The sequence below is a fragment of the Theropithecus gelada genome, chromosome 11 (genome assembly GCF_003255815.1).
Source record: "Theropithecus gelada isolate Dixy chromosome 11, Tgel_1.0, whole genome shotgun sequence".
Taxonomy (NCBI): Eukaryota; Metazoa; Chordata; class Mammalia; order Primates; family Cercopithecidae; genus Theropithecus; species Theropithecus gelada.
In genome coordinates, this window is record NC_037679.1 from 38,682,279 (window position 1) to 38,704,527 (window position 22,249).

The 22,249-nt window shown below is 40.9% G+C and overlaps 1 pseudogene; it reads left to right on the forward strand.

Moving 5' to 3' along the window:
- Positions 1-680: 680 nt before the first annotated feature.
- On the forward strand, positions 681-21,309 carry LOC112634934 (annotated as a pseudogene).
- Positions 21,310-22,249: the final 940 nt, after the last annotated feature.

Genomic DNA, 22,249 nt, shown 5'->3' on the forward strand with positions numbered 1-22,249 from the left:
CAGCAGAGGCAGCACTCTCTTTTCTGAAAAGAAAAGACATATTTTTCACTGACTTGCATCCCTTGACCTTTGCCTAGGAAAAAAGATCCTTCATAAAATTGTCAATAGTTATGAATGACACTAAATCAAGACCTAGTCAATGTCCAACTGGCTCAGTTTCCAGGAGATCAGGTGCGGAAATAAGTTAATCTCTTCCCAAAAGGCTCAGAAATATTTTTAACATTTCTTAGGATTTAATACATTGCAATTTTGGGTCCTCGAGGCACCAAAGCATAGTCTGATTTCTAGTAACACAGCAACACCCAAACAAACAGCTACACAGTTTCTACTGGTTTACTGTTTAAGACTTTAAAACCATTTCAGGCCCAGTTTCAACATATGATTGATGGAAATAGGATAATTCTTTCCCTCCCTAGCCTCAGTTGGTAGAATTTGAGCTCCACTATATACTACTGGGTCTTTCATTGGACTAACTCATTAGAAGGCTTCAACTGTTAATGAAATTAGAAACTAGGCAAAGTTTGTCTTTGGTGACTCAAGAAAGATAAACCCTCATCTCCACTCTCCCCCATGCTCCTGTTGCTCTTTAGCTCTCAAGTTCTTTTCCTATCAAAACATCCTCTGTGCAAGAAATCAAAACTCCTTAGCATTAAAATAAATGTTTGCTAGAAGCTTCAAGGATGACCTTTCTCAAGGAGCTAAGGAAACAAACAGGAATCAGGGCTCTGAATTATCGTATGTTTTCCAGAATAAGAGAACAGGTAGGGAGATGACTGGGGAGTTTTCCCTGAACCTGTAAAATTGTACCACACAGCAGCTGCCTGCTTTGGCTACACTGTGGTTGTCAATTCAGTTAAAAACTTCAAAACCAGACTCTTCTCTCAAGTCGTTCATAATTCAGACAAGTAAACAATTAATTTTCATTTATGAAATAATTGCAAGGATATTTAAAGGACAGAATTAGTACAAAAAAGGTTACGTTTTACAGAGGAGGCAATGATTGAGTTTGGTTTTCAAGAATGAATAAGAATTTGTCAGTGGTTGAGGTTAAAGGACATTTTAAGCAATGGGATCAAAATGAGCAAGGTAAGGTGAACTGAAAAGCATTATATTAGTAGCATGGACTCTAATTCACCCTCTTCCCCCTCCAGAAGATTCTGACCTTAAGTATTATGAACTCTGCTTACAACTATCAGTGCTCAGTTTTAGGACACAAATATGTATTGAGAATATTATTGATGGATACTCACTGTGTGGAATACAGTGACGAACAAGGTACAGCCCAACCCCAAAGCAGTTTACAATACAATGAATGGGTTTAGACAGAAATGTATGCAAATAACATAAGATCACTCAAAATGAAATTCAGGATATCCCCCAATCTGGCCATAGTTCCCTGTATGGCTGCCAGCAGCTGCTTAGACCAGCCTTTACTCAGCTAACAGTATGCAGGCCTGTTAGAATAAGGAGAGCTCTGCTCCAAGTGTTGACAAATGTCCCTCCCACTGTAGCTAGATCAGCCTGCCTGATCATCCATGATGGAAGTTTGAGCTCACCAGGAAGCCTTGACTCCTTTGGCCAGATATCCAGCTGATTGTTTTGGACAATTATGAATTGGGTAAATATTTTCTTAAGGCGGAAACGTTAACAGTTTGGGTAAATGCTCTCCAAAGCTTCAGGTACGGAGTCAACCACACTTTTCCTTTAGAAAGTCTCATCCTCTTGCTTTTAACCTTTTAAAGTAGTATGGCAAGATTGGAATTCTCTGCTGCTTTTCTTTTTGCCTTTTTTATTTTCTTGAGTGCAGAAGCATGGAGGACCCATGTTAAGAGGTCCTTCCCTCTTGAGAAAGCATCTGAAGTCCAATCATCTGCCTTGAGATTCCCACTTATGGAATGATAGGAGCCCCTCATGTAAAATGAATGCAGTAACAAAAGATGAAAGCAATCTCAGTAAACACTGAGATCTCATTATATGAAAAAAAAATGTGAATGGGGTATTCTCTAGTTCAGAATCACAGAAGCATAGACTCAAAAAGACCTCAGAGGCCATTTCATCTAATTTCTCATTTTATGATTTCGGGAATTCATTTTCATTCATTGACTTATTCAAAACTCGAAATGATTCATCCTAGGTCAGCATTCATCTTACTGACTCTCAAAGTATAATCCCAGCAGCATTAACATCACCTGGGGCTTCCTAAAAACAAAAATTCTTTTTCATTTTACTTACTCATTTATTTATGAGACAAAGTCTCACTTTGTTGTGCAGGCTGGTTTCAAACTCCTGGCTTCAAGTGATCCTCCCACCTCAGCCTCGCAAAGTGTTGGGATTACAGGCATAAGCCACTGTGCCCAGCCAAAAAAACTTAAAATTCTTGAGTCCCGTCCCAGATCTACTGCATTGGAAGCTGCGGCAGTAGGGCCCAGCATCTGTATTTTAACAAATCCTTCAATTTATTATAGTGCATGTAGAAGTTCGAGAATTACTTCCCTATACACTATAAGTGAAATGTATTAGTCAGGGCTATATAGTTTAACTGGTTTAAGCAAAAAAGGGAATCTGTGCTCTATGCAACTATTAAGTTCAGGGAATAATAGTTTCTCCAGAATATCTGTGAAAAACACTACATTTTTGCAATGACTCCCCATTTCCTTCCCCACCAACTACATACTCCTCTGTTACAGTTGTACATAATCTTGCTCCCAAGTTGCCTAACTTGATTTTCCACTGCTCTTCAACAGGCATCTCAGCTAGACTTTGTGGTCTCCTCTCCATGCCTTGACAATGCCATGTCCATTTCCCTCATTCTCATTTCATCCATGAGGTTCCCCTTGACCACAACACTTTCCATTCCCTCCACCTATCAAAAATCCTGCCCAGACATTAAGATTTAAGCTCACATTCCACTACTTACATAAAAAATCCTTTGTCTGCTCCAACCCTTTCTTATAACTGTCTTATTAACTCTCACAACATTTAGTCTCTGACTCAAACAATGTAGCTGTTAATTACGTTTCTGTCTTAGGGACTGTTTTGTTGTAAAAGAACCCATCTGTGTTAGCTTAAATAAATGCAGATAGTGGTAAGGATTCGGATGGATTTCCCATAATCCAACTGCAGGATGATGAGCTAAACCTCAACAGGTTTGAAAGTCTTAAGTATTAGATAAGAGCACTTACTCCTCATGTTGCAATATGAGTAGACATATACTGGCCTGTCGCCTTAACCCTCAATCAATATTAATTATCTGACTGGTGAGTTTGAAGGAAGAAACTACACATGCTTTGTGCAGCCCTTTCCTTTCTTCTCCTTGGGGATCTTCTGTATGGGGCATTCAAGGGCAGGCCCCACAGCTGGGAAAAACCATGGTGGGACAGTGGGTAGCACTGCAGTTTTCCAGGTCTACCTGTGATTAAGTAGATAAGTTTATTTCTGCAGTGAAGTTGACAAGCCCCTTGATACTGCAAGATTAAAGTTGTCTTCCTGGCCAGGCGTGGTGGCTCATGCTTATAATCCCAGCACTTTGGGAGGCCAAGGCAGGCAGATCATGAGGTCAAGATATCGAGACCATCTTGGCCAACATGGTGAAACCCCATCTCTACTAAAAATACAAAAATTATCTGGGCGTGGTGGCACGTGCCTGTAGGCTCAGCTACTCAGGAGGCTGAGGCAGGAGAATGGCTTGAACCCACAAGGCAGAGGTTGCAGTGAGCTGAGATTGGGCCACTTCACTCCACCCTGGTGACAGAGTGAGACTCCGTCTCAAAAAAAAAAAAAAAAGTTGTCCTCAAACGGCTTAAACAGCAATAAACACTTTTATTTCCATGTGCCTGACTTAATTATCTGTCCCTCAGTTGGTTTGGAACTCAGGAGATGAAAAAGGGGGTGTTATCAATGGTCACACTAAAATTTAGGTAATAGGCAGTGATCCTTTCTCTATCTGGAGCTGCATATTTAGGATTTCTGCTGTAATCCACTCCAATTCATCTCACTCTGAAAACTAACTTCTTTTTAACTGGATCTTCTGGTTCCTCACTAACCTGGGCTTTTATATGGAACTAGTGTCATTATTAGTGACAGAGACTACTAATTTTCACCAAAATTTAATCTCCTCTGCTTCTTTAGTAACAGAACACCCAAAGAGGTATTGAATGGTGGCCCAGAATAAAGAATACATTTCTCACCTAGGTGTTACCGTTTGTTAAAGTTCTCACCAATGAGATTTAAGTGGAAGAGCTGTGCACACTTCCCAGAAGATATCCTAGAAAGGGAAGGAGTTTGATCTTTTCTTCACATTTCTTCCATTCCATTGATTGAAATGCAGTTCTAATGTCTGGAGTGAGGGCAGCCATTTTGGACCATGAGAGAGAAGCAGAGTTGTGCTAGATCTGGCTTATAGGAGCTTAGGAGAGCAGATGGTTGAACAATGAGGAATTCTGCAAGCTGGCTGTTAAACCATTGTAGCTTGAAATTGGCCATGGTGGGAGTATTTCTACCATGAAAATCAGGCAAATGCTACAACTTATGCCATTTTTCCCCCCAGAGGGCCAGTTTACCAGCCTACCACTGGATAAAAGCCACATGTTGAAAATGGTAGAGCAATAAGACAGAAGGGGTCTGAGTCCCTGATGATCATGAAATGGCTAGCCAGATGAGCCTTCAGGACTGCCTATATTTACATGAGAGAAAAATAAGTTTCTATCTTGCTTGGGCATTGTAATTTTTGCTTTCTGCCCCTCAAAGCCAAATTTAATTGTAACTAAAGCCCATTTGAGGCACTAGACCCAACTCAGCACTATCTAAATACAGTTTTGGGGTCATTAAGGAAACTGAGAACGAAAATGTAACTAGTTCAGTTTAGGTCAGGTATTCACATTCCTGGTGCAATCTGTGGGACCAGAGATGTGGGTTCCATGGTACAAACCTGGCCACCTAAACCTATCCTTTCAGCAGGGACTATTGATTCACATCTGAAAAAGAAGACATGGGCTGACAGACATCCCAAAATAGTTTACTATGCTACCATTTACTATATTAGCACATATTAAATACCATTTGCCATATTAGCACATAGTAAATGGTAGTAGAGCACATAGTTTTTCTTTTCCTTTTTTTTTTCTTTTTTTGAGATGGAGTTTCAGTTTATTGCCTAGGCTGGAGTGCAGTGGCGTGATCTTAGCTTACTGCAACCTCTGCCTCCTGGATTCAAGTAATTCTCCTGCCTCAGCCTCCCGAGTAGCTGGGATTACAAGCATCCACCACCATGCCTGACTAATTTTATATTTTTATTAGTAAAGGGGTTTTACCATGTCGGTCAGGCTGGTCTCAAACTCCTGACCTCAGGTGATCCACCCATTTCGGCCTCCCAAAGTGTTGGGATTACAGGCATGAGTCACCACGCCCAGCCCTTATCTAATATCATTCTATGTAGTATCTATTCCTTTTAAGCCTATTTGTCTGAATTATTTTCCAAAAACATTTTATAAATCATTGTTCATATGCATTTTTCCTTTAATTACTAGATAGAGATTTTCTGTTTTGCCATGAGTGCAGTAGACTGTTTTATACTCTGTCAGTCACTGAGCACTCTACTATGCTGTCCTAAGTATCTTGTTTATTCCAATATGGTCTCTCTCCATTTATTTTATGTTCTAGCCAACCACTTTGACCAATAATGCCTGACAAAAGCTATTCAAATGATGGTGCTGTACCTGCTTAAAGGAATAAGAAAGAGAACCACAGGAGACCTTCAAATACCTGTTTTACTGCAGCTCTAAGCACCTTCAAGGAAACAGAGGATAAAGTTCCTTAGGGAATAAGAGACTTGTAAAGATCTTTTGACTATAGGAAAACCCTCATAAACATGACTGCATCCAAGGAGGATTGACCAACAATCATGTGAATATGGAGCTAGAGGAAGACATAGATAGAGGCATATCAGACTTTAGGGGATCTGAAAACACTGGAAAAACTACTGTCACTGTAGTTTTTCAGTGGAAATGCATTTCCAGTGGACTTTGCTATCATGACCTTTTATACTGCTGATTCACTTAGGGCACCCAAATTCAACGACACAATGCAGCACTCAAATGCATCTACTTAAAGTGGATGTGCGTGTGTGTGTGCAAGTGTGTGTGTATTTCATATCTGAGTTGATATATTATTGTTAATCAGATTATAAACTCCTGGAGGACCTTGAGAGAAATAAATAAATAAGACAGGATCCTTAACCTATTAAATAAAAGAGAAAAATAAAGAGAATACTACAAAATGGTGTGAAAAGTGCTATGAGAGAGGTAAGCAGAGTGCAGTGTTCATAAAAGTTGACTTTCCAATATCCATTTCACCCCTTATGAACAGTCTAATCCACGCATGAGAATCCTATTCCCTTCACTGGCCATTGGTTTCAGAAGTGAACATCTGATTCAGTCTTGGTTAATGAGACACGGATGGAAGTGGAAAGTTTTCTGAGAAAGTTTTCTCACTCCTAAACTAAAGACACAAAGAAGAGATGCTCCCTCTCCTTCGCTGAACTTTGGACTGGGCTTACTGTAAGGCAGCAGATATTATTTCAGCACATGGAAAAGAAAGCCTGGAAAGAAAAAGGTATCTGAGTAGACAGACTTTAAATGCCATAGGAGGAAGGCCTAGACCAACTAGGCCTTTTTGCATGATAACTAATTGCAAAAGTCTTATCCCTACTCCTTACTATGTTATAGGGCTAGGACGAAGTCTAAAGCAAGACCACAAGCACAGCACCTTGGCCAGCCCAACTGGCAGTGTCAAGAACAAAAATTCCAATTTTTTTTTTCTTCTAAGAGTGAGATTGAGTATTTGATGGTGAGAAAAACAAAATGATTACTAGGAAAATTTTTTTGGGGAAATGGAACTATTCAATGATCCCTTCCCCAAATTCTTCATCCCTCAACTACTCATACAGGAGTTTTGCTTTCTTCAGGTGTACCTCAAGAACCACAGGTTTCTCAAGAGATGGGTATACTAACCAATCTCTGTAATTATTTCTAAATCCTGTCCTTTCAGAGTCTTGTTCTACACTCCACTGGTCATGTGAGGTTCTTAATCCTCACTGTGCATCAAAATCACTAGATCAAAAACAAAACAACAAAAAAGCCCCTAAAACTACAATACCCAGACCAATTGAAACTAGTATGAAGCCAAGGCTAAGAAACACTAACTCATTGTACTGGGGGCTAAACATCAAGAATCGCAGAGGAAGTCCTGGAGCTAAGAATAAAACTCTACTTCACATTCTATGTCTAGAGAAGTTACAGATGTAGGGGACAGACATCCTCATGTAGGCATTAAAGGCAGTTAATACTTCAGCAGACTCACTTCTCTGATTAAAGACTTGGAGAAAACAGAGGTCACGCTGGGCGGGTGGTTCACATCTGTAATTCCATCACTGCCAAGGCAGGCGGATCACTTGAGGTCAGGAGTTCGACACCAGCCTGGCCAACAAGATGAAACCCTTAAAAAAAAGAGAAAAAGAAAAAGAAAAGAAAAGTCTCTACTTTAAAAAAAAAAAGAAAAAGAAAAGAAAAATTAGCTGGGTATGGTGGCACACACCTGTAATCCCAGCTACTCGGGAGGCTGAGGCAGGAGAATCGCTTGAACCTGGGAGGTGGAGGTTTCAGTGAGCCAAGATTATGCCACTGCACTCCAGCTTGGGCGACAAAGTGAAATCCTGTCTCAAGAAAAAAGAAAAAGAAAACAGGCATCGTCTCTTAGGGAGATGCATTTTGTAGAGAGCTGACTATCCCTTCCACCATCTCTTACTGTTTGGGGTGTTAGAATGTGACCTAGGCATTCCACATGAACTAGAATGTGCTTCCCACCAACACCACTAGGCTAGGGATTGGAGATTGGCTCTGATCTGAAAGTTGTCACATCATTGACCTGACACAGCACCTGATCCTTGGGAGAGCAGAGGGAGGAGAGAGGTGCTGAAGCTGAGAAGTGCCAGAGGACAGACTGCATTGCCACTCTTTGGAATAGCAAGAATAAAGAGTTTTGCACGGCACTGATAAACACCAAGGAAGGTGGTGGGAGGCTTAAGCCTTTATGCTTTCCCATGAAACTGGGTACTATGGTATGAAGATTATTATACCTGAGAGAGGTCTCCACCTGGAGCTTGGTCACAAATATCCTACAGAGTCCACAAGAACCAGCATATATGTCTCAAGAGAGACCATATTCAGACTCCTTCCTATGGATTTAACCAAAGGACAGTCTGTTGGCCAAATAAACAGCCACAATCTGTGGAGAGAAGTGAGGACAAGACAACCTCACTAGAGGCAGGCAGGTAAGAGGAGTCAATGTTAGCTTCAGTTTCAGAGGGTAACCACAGGAAAGGGGACTAGGATGTGAGAGAAGAGACCAAGACCCCCCACTCCACCCTCCAGTATTTAAGATTACTAGACTATTCTGGGGGTAGATAGAAGAGAAAGAAGACTTTTGGATAGAAAATGATTTTTACACTTTTTAAATGAACACTTCTGAATCTTAAGATTCCAATGAGAGCATTTTTAATAAACTGGATGTGACACAAGTTATAGAACTAGGCTGAAACATCATTAAGGAAGCTTACTACCCAGCAGGCAAAGAGTTTTTTAAAAAACACTGTTAGTAGAAATTATGGGGAAAATAAGATCCTTTCATGTTTATACCTTAACATAAGGAAAGATTCTCATGAAATTGGTTAAGCATGGTAATGTCTGCACTCTTTGAATGTGAGTTGAAGTGTTGACTCTCCTAAGTGACACATTTATGTTTCCAAGGTGATTTTCATGGAGACAAAAGGTGGAGAAGGACAGTCCTGTGAAGTGGCCGCAACATTCGAAGGTAACAGTAAGTCTTCATCAAGAGCCAGACAAGCCTCAGAATAACAGGTAAATAAATAATTTAAAGCAGAGGTCTCACATTACCAGACCAAGTCCCAACCAAGCAAATCATGTTCCTTATTTGAAATTCCTCTAAGTGTCACAAAAGTTGTTGTGTTTGTGATGTAGGTTTTGACTGTCCTCATGTTACCAGAAAGGGGTCCTGATCCAGACCCCGAAAGAAGGATATTGGATCTCGCACAAAAAATAATTTGAGGTGAATCCATAAAGTGAAAGCAAGTTTACTAGGAAAGTAAAGGAATACAGGAATGGCTACTCTATAGGCACAGCATCCCAAGGGTTGCTGGTTGCCCACTTTTACGGTTATTTCTTGATTATATGCTAAACAAGAAGTGGATTATTCATTCCCCTTTTTAGACCATATAGGGCAAACTGTCATGGCGCTGATGGGAGTGTAGCAGTGAGGACAACCTGAGGTCCTCATCGTCATCTTGGTTTTGGTTTGGTGGGTTTTAGTCGGCTTCTTTACTGCAACCTGTTTTATCAACAAGGCCTTTATGACCTGTATCTTGTGCCCACCTCTTATCTGATCCTGTGAGTTAGAATTCCTAACTGTCTGGGAATGCAGCCCAGTAGGCCTCAGCCTTATTTTATCTAGCCCCTATTTAAGATGAAGTTGCTCCGGTTCAAACACCTCTGAGTTGAATGAAAAGCATTCAAAAATAACCAAATAAAAAACTTTATGTGGATAAAGAATCAGAAAGACTGTGGCGACAATTCTGAGTCAAACCTTCACCATTTTCCCCTCCTTCCTGTAGTGAAATTAGACTCAGGAGAAGTTCCAGGATTTAACAAACCCAGGAATAACAGTCCATATTTCAACACTGAAAAGTTTTCTTACTCTGTTTACCAACTATGGGGACTATGACTAAAATATTACAAGAAATAACTCATGTCTCAAGACTCAGAGCCAAATTAATTTCACCTATCTATAATTTGCTACACAAACAACCACTTTCCCAGAGGCCTCTGTTCCCATAGGTCAATAAACATGAGATGACTCCACGATGAGACTCCCAGGCTTCAGACAAGTCCATAGTCTTAGGTAATTATGATCTGAGGTGGTTTTGAAGCTCCTCTTACACACACACACACACACACACACACACACACACACACCCCAAACCCATCCCTCCTACCCTCTGCACCCCGCCCCATCTCTGGGCCAAAACTTTCTTTCCAGTGGGTCTGAAAAGTACTGCCTGAAATTCTCAGCATTCCTGTCATTCCCTAAGGGCTGAGGCAGCTCTCTAAACATTCTTTCAGGCACCTGAGGAATTGGGCCACCAGCTCTTCTGTGGGGAGCCAACAGGAAATTAAGTATAAAGGGCAGCAAAAGTATTTGGGGAGATGATAATGAGGCATAAAGGAAACATAAAGAAGGGTGGGGGTGCAAGAAAAGAAGTCTGGTCTACCTACACACTTTGCCCTGCAGACGGCTCCACCTCTCAGCACGTGTGATGACTTACCTAGGAATGGAATGTGGGCCGGGGAGGGGAAGCTGGTACAAAGCTGTGGAGGCTGGAAAGGAACCTGGGGCCCTCGTACAAAACAGTGACTTTTAGCTGGAATCACTTGCCAGAAGCTTGGGGAAAAAATGTTTTCACTGAGGGGTCTAATTGGATGTCAAAAGCCCTCTACAGAAAGCCTGGCTCCTAGAGCTTCCTAGTTGCTGAGCTGGGCTATCCTGGCAAGAATCCTCTCCCTCCTCCTTTCTTTCCCTCTTCCTCCCTTCCTCTTTCCCCCCCTTTTCTCTTTTCCACACACAATCTGACAGTTTATTTGGGACAATTCTTTGGAGAACTGGGATACACCTGCAGTATATTCATTTTTAAGCCATGGACAAACCACTAGAGGGCAATGCCATCACTAATCGCTGAAACTTTCCTGATTTCCTCTGGCTTCAGCATTCAGCACGCCTATCCACACATCCTGTGACAGGATGTTTCTGAACTTTTCCTTTCCTTCAATTCTCATTGTAAATAAACAACCTCGGGGTGAATACATCCAGATGCACATCATAGACATGCAGTATGAATTGCACAGGCCAAAGTTTCTGGTCTATCTGGAACAATCTTGCCTAATATGCACCACAGTTCAGAAACCAGAGCTTAAGCTTGCATTTTTGTCCTGAATTTCTGCCTGAATTTTGGAGTTTCTCTCAACTGCTATCTCTAAGGGCAAAAGGAGCCCTTCAAAGAAATGAAAAGCTAAATAATCCAGCATAGCCCATTTGTACAGGATTTCTGTTTTGTTTCCATATTCAAGTTACAAGTATTTGGTTTGCTTAAATGCAGGGTTGTCCAAATGGTCAAAAGCTATTAGTAGATTAGTCATGTATGCAAACATGGGGAGCAGGAGCAGATGTTTCTATGTGTATAAATGGGGTCCCAATAAATTTGGTCCTAGCCAGGGCATACCAAAGAAAGCAAAGCTACAGCCAGGGGTGGTGGCTAATGTCTGTAATCCCAACACTTTAGGAAGTTAAGGCAGGAGGATCACTTGAGGCTGCGAGTTCAAGTTTAGCCTGGGCAACATAGCAAGACTCCATCTCTACAAAAATAAAAATAAATTAGTCAGGTATGTACTGTCATACAGGTGTGTACCTGTAGTCCCAGCTCCTCAGGAGGCTGGGGTGGGAGGATCCTTTGAGCCCAGGAGTTTGAGGCCACAGTAGCTATGATCACACCACTGCACTCCAGCCTGGGTGACAGAGCAAGACCCTGCCCGATAAAAAAAAGCAGGGGGAAGGGAAGGGAAGAGAAAGAGAGAGAGGGAAGGAAGGAAAGAAGAAAGGAAGGGAGGGAGGGAGGGAGGGAGGGAGGAAGGGGGGGAAGGAGGGAAAAGGAAAGGAAAGGAAAAAGGAAAGGAAAGGAAACAAGGCTGCTAGAAATTTTTTTTTTTTGAGACGGAGTGTCGCTCTGCTGCCCAGGCTGGAGTACAGTGGCCAGATCTCAGCTCACTGCAAGCTCCGCCTCCCGGGTTCACGCCATTCTCCTGCCTCAGCCTCCCGAGTAGCTGGGACTACAGGCGCCCGCCACTGCGCCCGGCTAATTTTTTGTATTTTTAGTAGAGACGGGGTTTCACCGTGTTAGCCAGGATGGTCTCGATCTCCTGACCTCGTGATCCACCCGTCTCGGCCTCCCAAAGTGCTGGGATTACAGGCTTGAGCCACCGCGCCCGGCCCGGCTGCTAGAAATCTTAAGTGCAGTGGCTCATGCCTGTAATCCCAGCACTCTGAGAGGCCGAGATGGGTGGATCACCTGAGGTCAGGGGTTGGAGACCAGCCTGGCCAACATGGTGAAACTCCATCTCTACTAAAAATACAAAGATTAGCCAGGCATGGTGGCGGGAGCATGTAATACCAGCTACTCGGGAGGCTGAGGCAGGAGAATCGCTTGAACCCAGGAAGTGGAGGTTGCAGTGAGCTCAGATCATGCCACTGCACTCCAGCCTGGGTGACAGTGTGAGACTCCTTCTCAAAAAAAAAAAAAAAAATCTTAGAACTCCTTGAACTTTTTTGGCAGAATCTCCCTTCCTATGAGTTCAACTAGTGTTCTTAGGCACACACTCTGCTCTCCTGTATAGGGGCAGACTAGCATCTGACTTCTCTGAGACTAGTATTTCAAGAAGTTCTGCAAACTAACCTACTGAAGTTAGATTGAAGATCCGGGTAAAAATGTAAATCAGAAAGTATTCAATATATCAGGTAAAGGACATAACAGGCTATTCATGGACTAGAATACTGCTGCCTCTAGCACTGGTGCTGTACTTCTTCAAGTACAGCACTTCTTCAAATATTTGCTGATGTCAAGCTTATCCTCCATTTATCAGCAGAGGCAGATAAGGTGAGGAAAATATTTGTAGGCAGAGAGATTTCTGGAATTTTCCTAAAGTGCTGAAATACCATCCAGAGTTCAAGTTGGCCATATTTGGACAATGACTGCTATGTTATTTTTTCTATCTCTTGTATTTTCACTGCTATATAATAACATTAACACTCTTTACACAAGGTCAGTGCTATTTACCTAAGACTTTCCCAAATCTTTCCCATTCTCTCCCCTCAAAGGGTCATGAACACATTCTGTGTTTCTGAAGGAAAACATATAATAAAGGAAAAGTTTATTGAGATTAGTCAGGTGGGGATTGTAATTCACCAAATCTGCATTTCCTAGGAAGAAGATAGAGCAGAAAACTAGTCCCAGGGTTTAAAGATTACAATTCATAGAAGACGCCTATGGTTGGGCCAACACTGTATTTCACAGCAGGTGAAGAGAGAAAAAGTACAGAAAAACAAACAAGGATGGAAGTATGGTGCAGGAGGGTGCACAGTGAATAGAAGAAAATGCTATGGAAGACTACTCACCGAGCAAAACCTGTCTAGGTGGAATGCGGACTGAAGGTGGAGATGAATTCAAGGGTTTTACAGAGGGCACCTGTCACCTAATCACAGCCCCAACGACGCTACCAAGAAAGCATCATGGCCTTTTCTTTTACAGGCACTTTGTTTACAGGACAAATCAAGGAAATCAAGGAAAAGGCACCTTTTCTCTTCCAGATCACTTTTAGAATCCAAGATTTGGTACACTGAGACAAATAAAAACACATAGCTAGGAAAGGGTAGATGAGATCCCACTTGTAACTTGCCTAAATAGAGTTGTTTCATTACCTGGCAACTTAAGTTCAATCTGTATTATTCTGAATGTATAATTGATGTGGCCATCTGTTTCCAGTAAAGGAACTTTTGTTTTGCTTTTTTCCCCTCACTTTCACTCAGGAGGAATGGCTTTCTCAATAGGAGAGAGGCGTGTTCGCATGCCCTCAGAAAAGGTGTTTGGAATAGAAAAACTCCCCGGAATCACAGATTAAAATGCCAGCAGAGTTGAGTATGTTCTTCCCCATTTTGAGCTAGTTAAATGAGAACTCACGCCATCCTCCACGCAGAGAACTTCTCAGGTAAAACTATTAAAGCCATGGAACCATCTACTTAGTGGGGTTATTAAAATCCTATGGCACTCTGGTGAACAGTGTTGTGGACTGGCAGCCAAAATATCTTTTCCAATTCTAGCCCCTATATTTCCTGGAGTTATAGAAGTAAAGCAACTAGGAAAGCTGTAGGTCTTCTCACCCACTTTGTAGATATTTATTGAGTACCTACCCAATGTTTTAGGCACTGGAATACAATAATAAATGAGATCTAGCACAGTCCTTGCCTTCACAGTTCAGAGTCATGAAGGAAACAAACCAGTAAAAAGGCAATTGCAACTTCGTACCCACTAGCATGGCCATCATAAAAGAGAGAGAGAGAGAGAGAGGAGAAAAAAAAAAGGAAAGAAAGAAGTGTTGGTGAGGACACGAAGCAATCAGAACCCTCATATAGTGTTGGTGTCAATGTAAAACGATGCGGCTACTCTAGGAAAGTCCTCCAAAAGCTCAATACAGAATCAGAATAACCATACGATGTAGCAGTATCACTGCTAGGTACATACTCAAGACCGCTGAAAACATATGACCATACAAAACTTGTATACGAATATTCATAGAAGCATTATTTATTAATACCCAAAAAGTGGAAACAATTCAAATGTCCATCAGCTGACGAATGGATATACAAAATGTGGTATATACATACAATGGAATATTTCAACCATAAAATGAAATGAAGTACTGATACATAATACAACATGGATGAGCCTTAGAAACATTATATTTAGTCCAAGAAGCCAGAAACAAAGGGACAAATTTGGTAGGATTTTGTTCATACAAAATGTCCAGACTAGGGAAATAAATAGAGATAAAAAGTAGATTAATAATTGTCAAGGGATTTGGTGAAGGGGAAACATGGAGTGGCTGTCAATGGGTGTCTATGTGGGTTCTTTTAGGAGTGATGAAAATGTTCTCAAATTATATAGTGATTGCATAACCTTGTAAATATATTAAAAACCACTGAATTGTACAATTTAAAAGAGTGACTTTGATGTTATGTAAATTATATCTCAATAAGACAAGGTAATTATAATACAATAGGATGATGGCCATATTAGAGGGTGCTAGTCTACATGTGTGGGGTAGTGTTGGAGAAAAGGTTCAGAAAAGCTTTCTGAAAAAAATGACTTTTAAGCAGTGATCACAAAAGACAAATAGGAGTAAGAAGGAAAAGGAGGAAGAATAGATGGATGCTAAAGGAACAGCAGAATATGCCCACGGCAGAGGGGAGAGAGAGCACATGGCACATTTGGAGGAATCGTGGTCCTGCTGGGCTAAAACATGGTGTTCACAGTGGAGAGAAGTAAGGCTAGGGATAGAAGGAGGAAACTAGTCAAGCTAAAGAATTTCTACTTTATCCTAATTATAACGGGAAACCATTGAAAGAGCTAAAGAACAGGAACGACAAAATCTGATTTGTTCTTTGGAAAGGTTGTTCTAAATGCAACGTGAAGAACGGACTGGCGGTAAAGCAAGCATAGGGGCCAAGAGATTAGTTAGGAGGTTATTGCACTAACACAAGTCTGACCTGACCAAATAGGGAAAATTGGAAGGTACTGGGGAAGTTCTTCCAAGCTCCCTGTAATGCTCTGCCAACTATAACAGTACTAGGCTCTGCCAGGAAGCAAGATGTGGTTTCATAAGGAGGTGGTGCCAATGCTAAGGCTGCTAGCAAGCCTTCCAGCAGACTCCACTCCTGCTTTTGGCCCAAACTTTATACTCAATCTCCTCTAGACTTGGGCTCCCTTTTCCCTTCGCAGTGAACATAAAGATCCTCACCATGTGCAACAGAGAGATCATCTACTGTAAGAGTATGGATTTCAGAGTCAGAAGCACCTAAGTTCAAATTCCTACCCTGCCATTTCCAAGCTTACGTGATAAGATATACTTAACCTCTTATCTCAGTTTCCTCGAATGTGAAATTAGGAAGATAATAACATATCTCAGTTTTGTGCTAAGGATTATATGTGATTACAGACGTAAAAAAGCCTTGCACCAGACCTGTCATTTACTAGGTGCTGAATAAATGTAGTCTTAGTGCTCTTTGGATCACAATCCTATAGTTACCATCATAATTCTTCAATGCAAGCATGAAACCAAAGGGTGTGGCCTGCTACTGTCAAAATTTTAGTGAGCTAGGAGGACTACTCCACATCTTCCTAGAAATAGGTATTTGCTAGTTGACAAACGTAAGTTATTTGTATCCATGGTTCCTTAAAATACCATTTCAAAGCCAAATGTACTTAGGGCCAGGTGCAGTGGCTTGTGCCTGTAATCCCAGCACTTTGGGAGGCCAAGGCAGGTGGATCACCTGAGGTCAGGAGTTTTGAGACCAGCCTGGCCAACATGGTGAAACTCCATCTCTACTAAAAATACAAAAATTAGCCAGGCTTGGTGGCAGGCGCCTGTAACCCCAACTACCCAGGAGGCTGAGGCAGGAGAATTGCTCAAACCTGGGAGGTGGAGGTTACAGTGAGCCAAGATCACGCCATTTTACTGCAGCCTGGGTGACAAGACTGAAACTCCGTCTCAAAAAAAAAAAAAAAAAAAAAAAAAAGGCTGGGCACGGTGGCTCATGCCTGTAATCACAGCACTTTGGGAGGCTGAGGTGGGCAGATCACCTGAGGTCAGGAGTTCAAGACCAGCCTGCCCAACATGGAGAAACCCCATCTCTACTAAAAATACAAAACTAGTCGGGCGTGGTGGTGTATGCCTGTAATCCCAGCTACTCAAGAGACTGAGGCAGGAAAATCGCTTGAACCTGGGAGGCGGAGGTTGCGGTGAGCCGAGATCACGCCACTGCACTCCAGCCTGGGCAACAACAGCAAAACTCCGTTTCAAAAAAAAAAAGACAAAAACACAGTCAAATGTATTTAAAGTAATTCCTAAAAGGAAAGATCTGAGAGCTCCTCAGACAAGTCATCAAACAAGCGCTTGTTTATGCTCAAGCAGGAAGGCCAAAGTTCCAGGTAAAGGCTCTCCTTTCTAGAATCAGCATAACTGCAAGGCAACAGACCATATAAATAGTTTGAGGCACTGAACAAATGGAATGTTGTCTGGAATGATAATGTGGAAAGAGTTCATGTTAACACAGCAGACCATTTAATGTAAAGAACCACATTTTAAAAGCTACCTAGAGCTTTCTAGGTACAAGTGTTTTGTTCAGGTTTTTATGCAGACAGAAACAATTTAAAAACAGGCAAGGACAGAAGGTATCAAAATGTGTTTTAAAATCTATCTGAAGGAGTTCATTACTATCAGCACTAAAACCCAGTCTTTACTCTCCTCCTTAACCAGGATGCAGTTCCTAGAGATAAAATACAATTTTAATGCTGATCTAATATAGTAAACAATCCTCAGACCTTTGGAAAGATTTCTCTCTCTCTACACACACAAGTGCATGCGCGCGCACACACACACTCACACACACACACGTTTTATCTTCCATGTATCCCTCTCCCCCTCCTTCCATACTATGAAGTAATATTTAACCCCAAAGAAATAACAACCTTGTTAAGTTTGTTTCCTTCTTTGCTAATCACTGCAATGGATTTCAGAAAGCACAAGGTGGCAGAAGCACACTAGAAATCCAACTGGAATAAAGGCTACAGTACAACGTGAACATCATGAAAATGGCAGCAAACTCTATTTTTCATAAAAATAAATGAGTACTTTTTCATCATAACAAACATGCTCAACAAAATTTTGAAAATGTGACAGGTAGAAAAAGGTAAGGGGATTGTATTACCCAGACATATGGACAAGTGTTTAATTCTTCCTACTACAATTATTAGTTGTGATTTTATCAGATATGCAACTTTATATCCTCCCTTTTAAACTCAAGCACTTTCAAACCTGATTTATTCAAACATCTCTTTGTTTCAAAAAAGATTTAAGGCATCTGCATGTGTCCACATTTTTATAAACATTTTCAAAAGATCATTGATTAGAACATGGCTAATTTTATCTAGCCATTTTCCCATTAGCAATGATTAAGTTAAACATTATCAATGACACCTGAGCCAGTAAATTTACATTTTAAGATCTCTTTTCAAAAAAAATAAACAAACAGGCTGGGGGCGGTGGCTCATGCCTGTAATCCCAGCACTTTGGGAAGCCAAGGCGGGCGGATCACCTGAGGTCAGGAGTTCGAGACCGGCCTGACCAACATGGTGAAACCCAGTCTCTACTAAAGATACAAGAATTAGCCAGGTGTGGTGGTGGCCGCCTGTAATCCCAACTACTCAGGAGGCTGAGTGAGGAGAATCGCTTGAATCCGGGAGGCAGAGGTTGCAGTGAGCCGAGATCACACCATTGCACTCCAGCCTGGGCGACGGTGAGACTCCGTCTCAAAAAACAAATAAAAACAGCCATCTGAGAAAATCAGACATGAACAAATAACATTTTATTCCAAAACAGAATCAAATGATGCTATCCTGTTTACTTTTTGCACTGGCCTGTGGGTACCTGGACCTTTGTTTTCTTATTTTACAAACCTGTATCTACAGTGTGTGTTTGTGTGTTTAGAAAATCATTTTATACATCGAAAATATAATGCAATAGTTTTTAAAATACTTAAGTATTGTGGTAGCAGTCAAAAATTATTTATACTTTTAAAAGATTGCTACCAACTAGATTTGCCCCTGGAAAATTAACCAAAGCCGTAATTCATTTGCTACTTTGGAATCAACATGAATACTAAAAACAACTGTATAAAATAATTTGGTCTAGTCATCTGCTTTAGACAGGTGAAAAGCCATTATTATTCCCCTCTATTATGGCCTCAGGCAAGTAAAGCCAACATCAGTGGAAGACGGTGCTCAGAACCCTGTCAAATATGGGGAAAATTCTGTATCTCTGGATGTCTTGTGACCTTAATTCAGACCTTTAATCCACAGGTCAAAATATGTAAAATTAGAAATAATGTAATGACTCTTCGCCCTTTTAACTGAAACGCAATTTTCTCCATTATATGAGCAAAACAATTACTTCCATGGGAGAGGAAATTCAATTGTCAGGAACAGAAGTTATTACATTCCAGCAACTTCTGAATGTTTAGTCTTTGAGTCTTTCGTAAGCACTAACTAAGCAATCACAGGGAATTCTCTTCAAGGAGCATTCTCATTCATGATTTTCTCCAGGCCCCAGTGAGAACTCTAAATTAAAGGGCTCTCCGCCCGGCACTCATGCCTGTAACCCCAGCACTTTGGGAGGCCGAGGTGGGCGGATCATGAGGTCAGGAGATCGATCGAGACCATCCTATCTAACACAGTGAAACCCTGTCTCTACTAAAAATGCAAAAAATTAGCCGGGCGTGGTGGCGGGCGCCTGTAGTCCCAGCTCCTCCTTTTGGGAGGCTGAAGCAGAAGAATGGTGTGAACCCAAGGAGATGGAGCTTGCAGTGAGCCGAGATCGCACCACTGCACTCCAGCCTGGGCGACAGAGCAAGACTCTGTCTCAAAAATAAAAAAAAGAAGGGCTCTCACTCTTTATGGCTTTACTTGCTTATTCCTTCCCCAGTAGCTTAGAAGAAATTTCCCTTTTTATTCAAATGTGCTCAGCCAGGTCAGAGAGGAGATTTCCTGAACTCTGAGCACCAAGGTTAAATCTTCCATGGTCTAATACCTTGCAAGCTGCAAATAATTGAAGAGGGGGAAAAAGATCACCTTAAAGAAATTATTAGTATAGAACCTTTCTGCACTTTCTCAACATTTCTTCCCCTTAGGCCTGCATGAGAAATTCAAGACCAAGTCTGGATAATTCAACTATAAACTCAGCATCAGAATCTTTTCTGCCTTCCTATTTGCTAAGGTTTCCAAAAACTGGGCTTATCCATTTCCAGAGCCCTGGAAAACATTTGAAAACATGAACTACATTAATAATAACGTGCCTCCTCTACAGAGCATCCACATTTTTTAAACGCCTAGAGATCCTGGCTTGGGAAAGCTAGGAAAGTAAATACCAACTATGATGACTGGAGAAACTAATCTAAATTCCTCTGCTGAATCTTGTCCCCAAACTTCCAATAAAAATAAGTTAGGTTTTGGCCCTCAGAACTATTCCTTACAAAAATTGCTTGTCATTATACCAGAATAGTTTCCCCCATTTTCTGTTTGTTTGTTTTTCCTCTAGTTCTATTCTTTCCCACATAGATTAAACCAAAATAAGATTAGCCAAACCTAATTTGATTCTAATCCAAGCCACACACCCTATGTATTCCATTACAAATCAAGTTTAATTTACTGACTTCCTTGGGTCCCAACTGAATGACCTACTGGAAGCTATGAAAGGGGTCACTGAGTAAGATTGCAGGCCAAAAAAAGAATGTGAAAAACACAAGCAAGCCTGGAAACAAATTCACCCAAAGACATAACTTGGTTAAGATGTTTCTTGTGGAATTTGAATGCTAAAAGATCAAGTCCCCTAACAGGAAAAGCAGCCAACAGAAAAGCAGATGCATTAATTCACTCATAATTCGTTCGTTAATTCATTCATTCAACAATTATACACAGACCTCTCATATTCATGAGTTTTAACAACAGTAGAAACTTCAGGAGAGTATTTTCTTTGTGGTGCTCAGTTCAGCATTGAAGCCAGTCTCCCATTACCACAGGATTTTTTTCTGTATGTTGTAAAATCTGTGAACATAAACTTTACTTTTTAACTGCTTTTTTTTTTTTTTTTTTTTTCTGGTGATTTGGAAGCTGAATTAAAAACTTCCCCTTTAATTTTGGCAATGAGTAGCTTTTAGATTCTTTTAATCCAAGGGATTTTACGCCTTCTGAAGTCAAGGTTTTCCTCTAAAGAATAAAGAATTTTGTTTGCTAACAATGTGAAAGTAAGAGCTAATATAATAGCTACATATGGTCTTATACCAGTGATAAGTCACTAATGTTGTTACAGCTTATGTTACAAACGTTCACAATATTTTTGATCCTCAAAATCACCCTCATGACAGCAGTACTACTGCAGAGAGGTGTGAGGAAACGAGTGAAAAACCCAAAAAGAAGAAAAAGCAAAAGCCCCAGAAGGTTCCTCAGGAGAATGGAACAGAAGACCCATCTCTTTCTCCAAACCCATGAAAAAAGAATCTTTTTCCAAGGAGGAGATGATGAGTAGTGATCTTGAAGAGACCGCTGGCAGCACCAGTCTTCTCAAGAGGAAGAAATCTTCACCCAAGGCGGAAACAGTTAATGACCCCGAAGATGCAGGCAACAGAAGGGCCTCCAAGAAAAAGAGGAAATTCTCCAAAGAGGAACCGGTTAGCAGTGGACCTGAGGAGGCTGCTGGCAGCAAGAGCAGCTCCAAGAAGAAGAAAAGGTTCCATAAAGAAGCCCAGGAAGATCAGAATGCAAATAAACAGTCTCTGGGAGGCGGGGCATACCATAGCTCAAGGTGACATATCCTACCTTGTCTACTTCCCCAGTAAAAAAATAAATAAAAATTCACACACACACACACACACACACAAATCACCCTCATGAAATAAGAGAGGAATTATTATAACCACTTTGAAGATTAGGAAGTGGAGGCTCAGGAAAGGGAAATGATATGTCCAATGTCACTTTTTCTAAGTGGTGAATTCAAATCTTAAGACTATCTGATCACTGTTCTTTTCTACTTTTCCTCAATTAATATTTAGTTTAAAATTTAAGATTTTGTGTATTTTGTTCTAGGGGTTGGGACTATAAAGCTATACACATATATAAAATTCCTCCTTAGCCTAGGCAACATGGCAAAACCCTATCTCAATAACAAAAAAAAAAAAAATACAAAAATTAGCTGGGCATGGTGGTGTGCATCTGTAGTCCCAGTCACTTGGGAGGTTGAGGTAGGAGGATAGCTTAGGCCCCAGAGGCAGAGGTTGTAGTGAGCCAAGATGGTACCACTGCACTCTAGCCTGGGGCAACAGAGCCAGAAACTGTTCAAAAAAAAAAAAAATCCTCCTTATGATTCAAGAGATTCCTGCATAGTCCTCAATCTTTGATTTTGCTGTAAGAACAGATCATCTGCCCCATTTGGCTTAAAAACAAAAATTAAACACATAATACAAACATGAGACTACAAATACATTAGACTTCCAATAAACAGAACAAAAATGTTCAGTTTAGTTACAGCATGTCATTTGGTGAACAGAAAATTAGAAAAATGATTTTAGTCCCCATTACAGCATTATTTAACTAGAAAACTTTGGGTAAATTTCTCAAATTCTGTGCCTCAGTTTGTATACACTATTAAATGGGGATAAAAAAATTGTCCTTCAAATGTTATAACAAGTACAAAATCCTTAAATCTAAAATTGGTATATATTTCCTAGTTCTACTGGTATAAGAATTCTG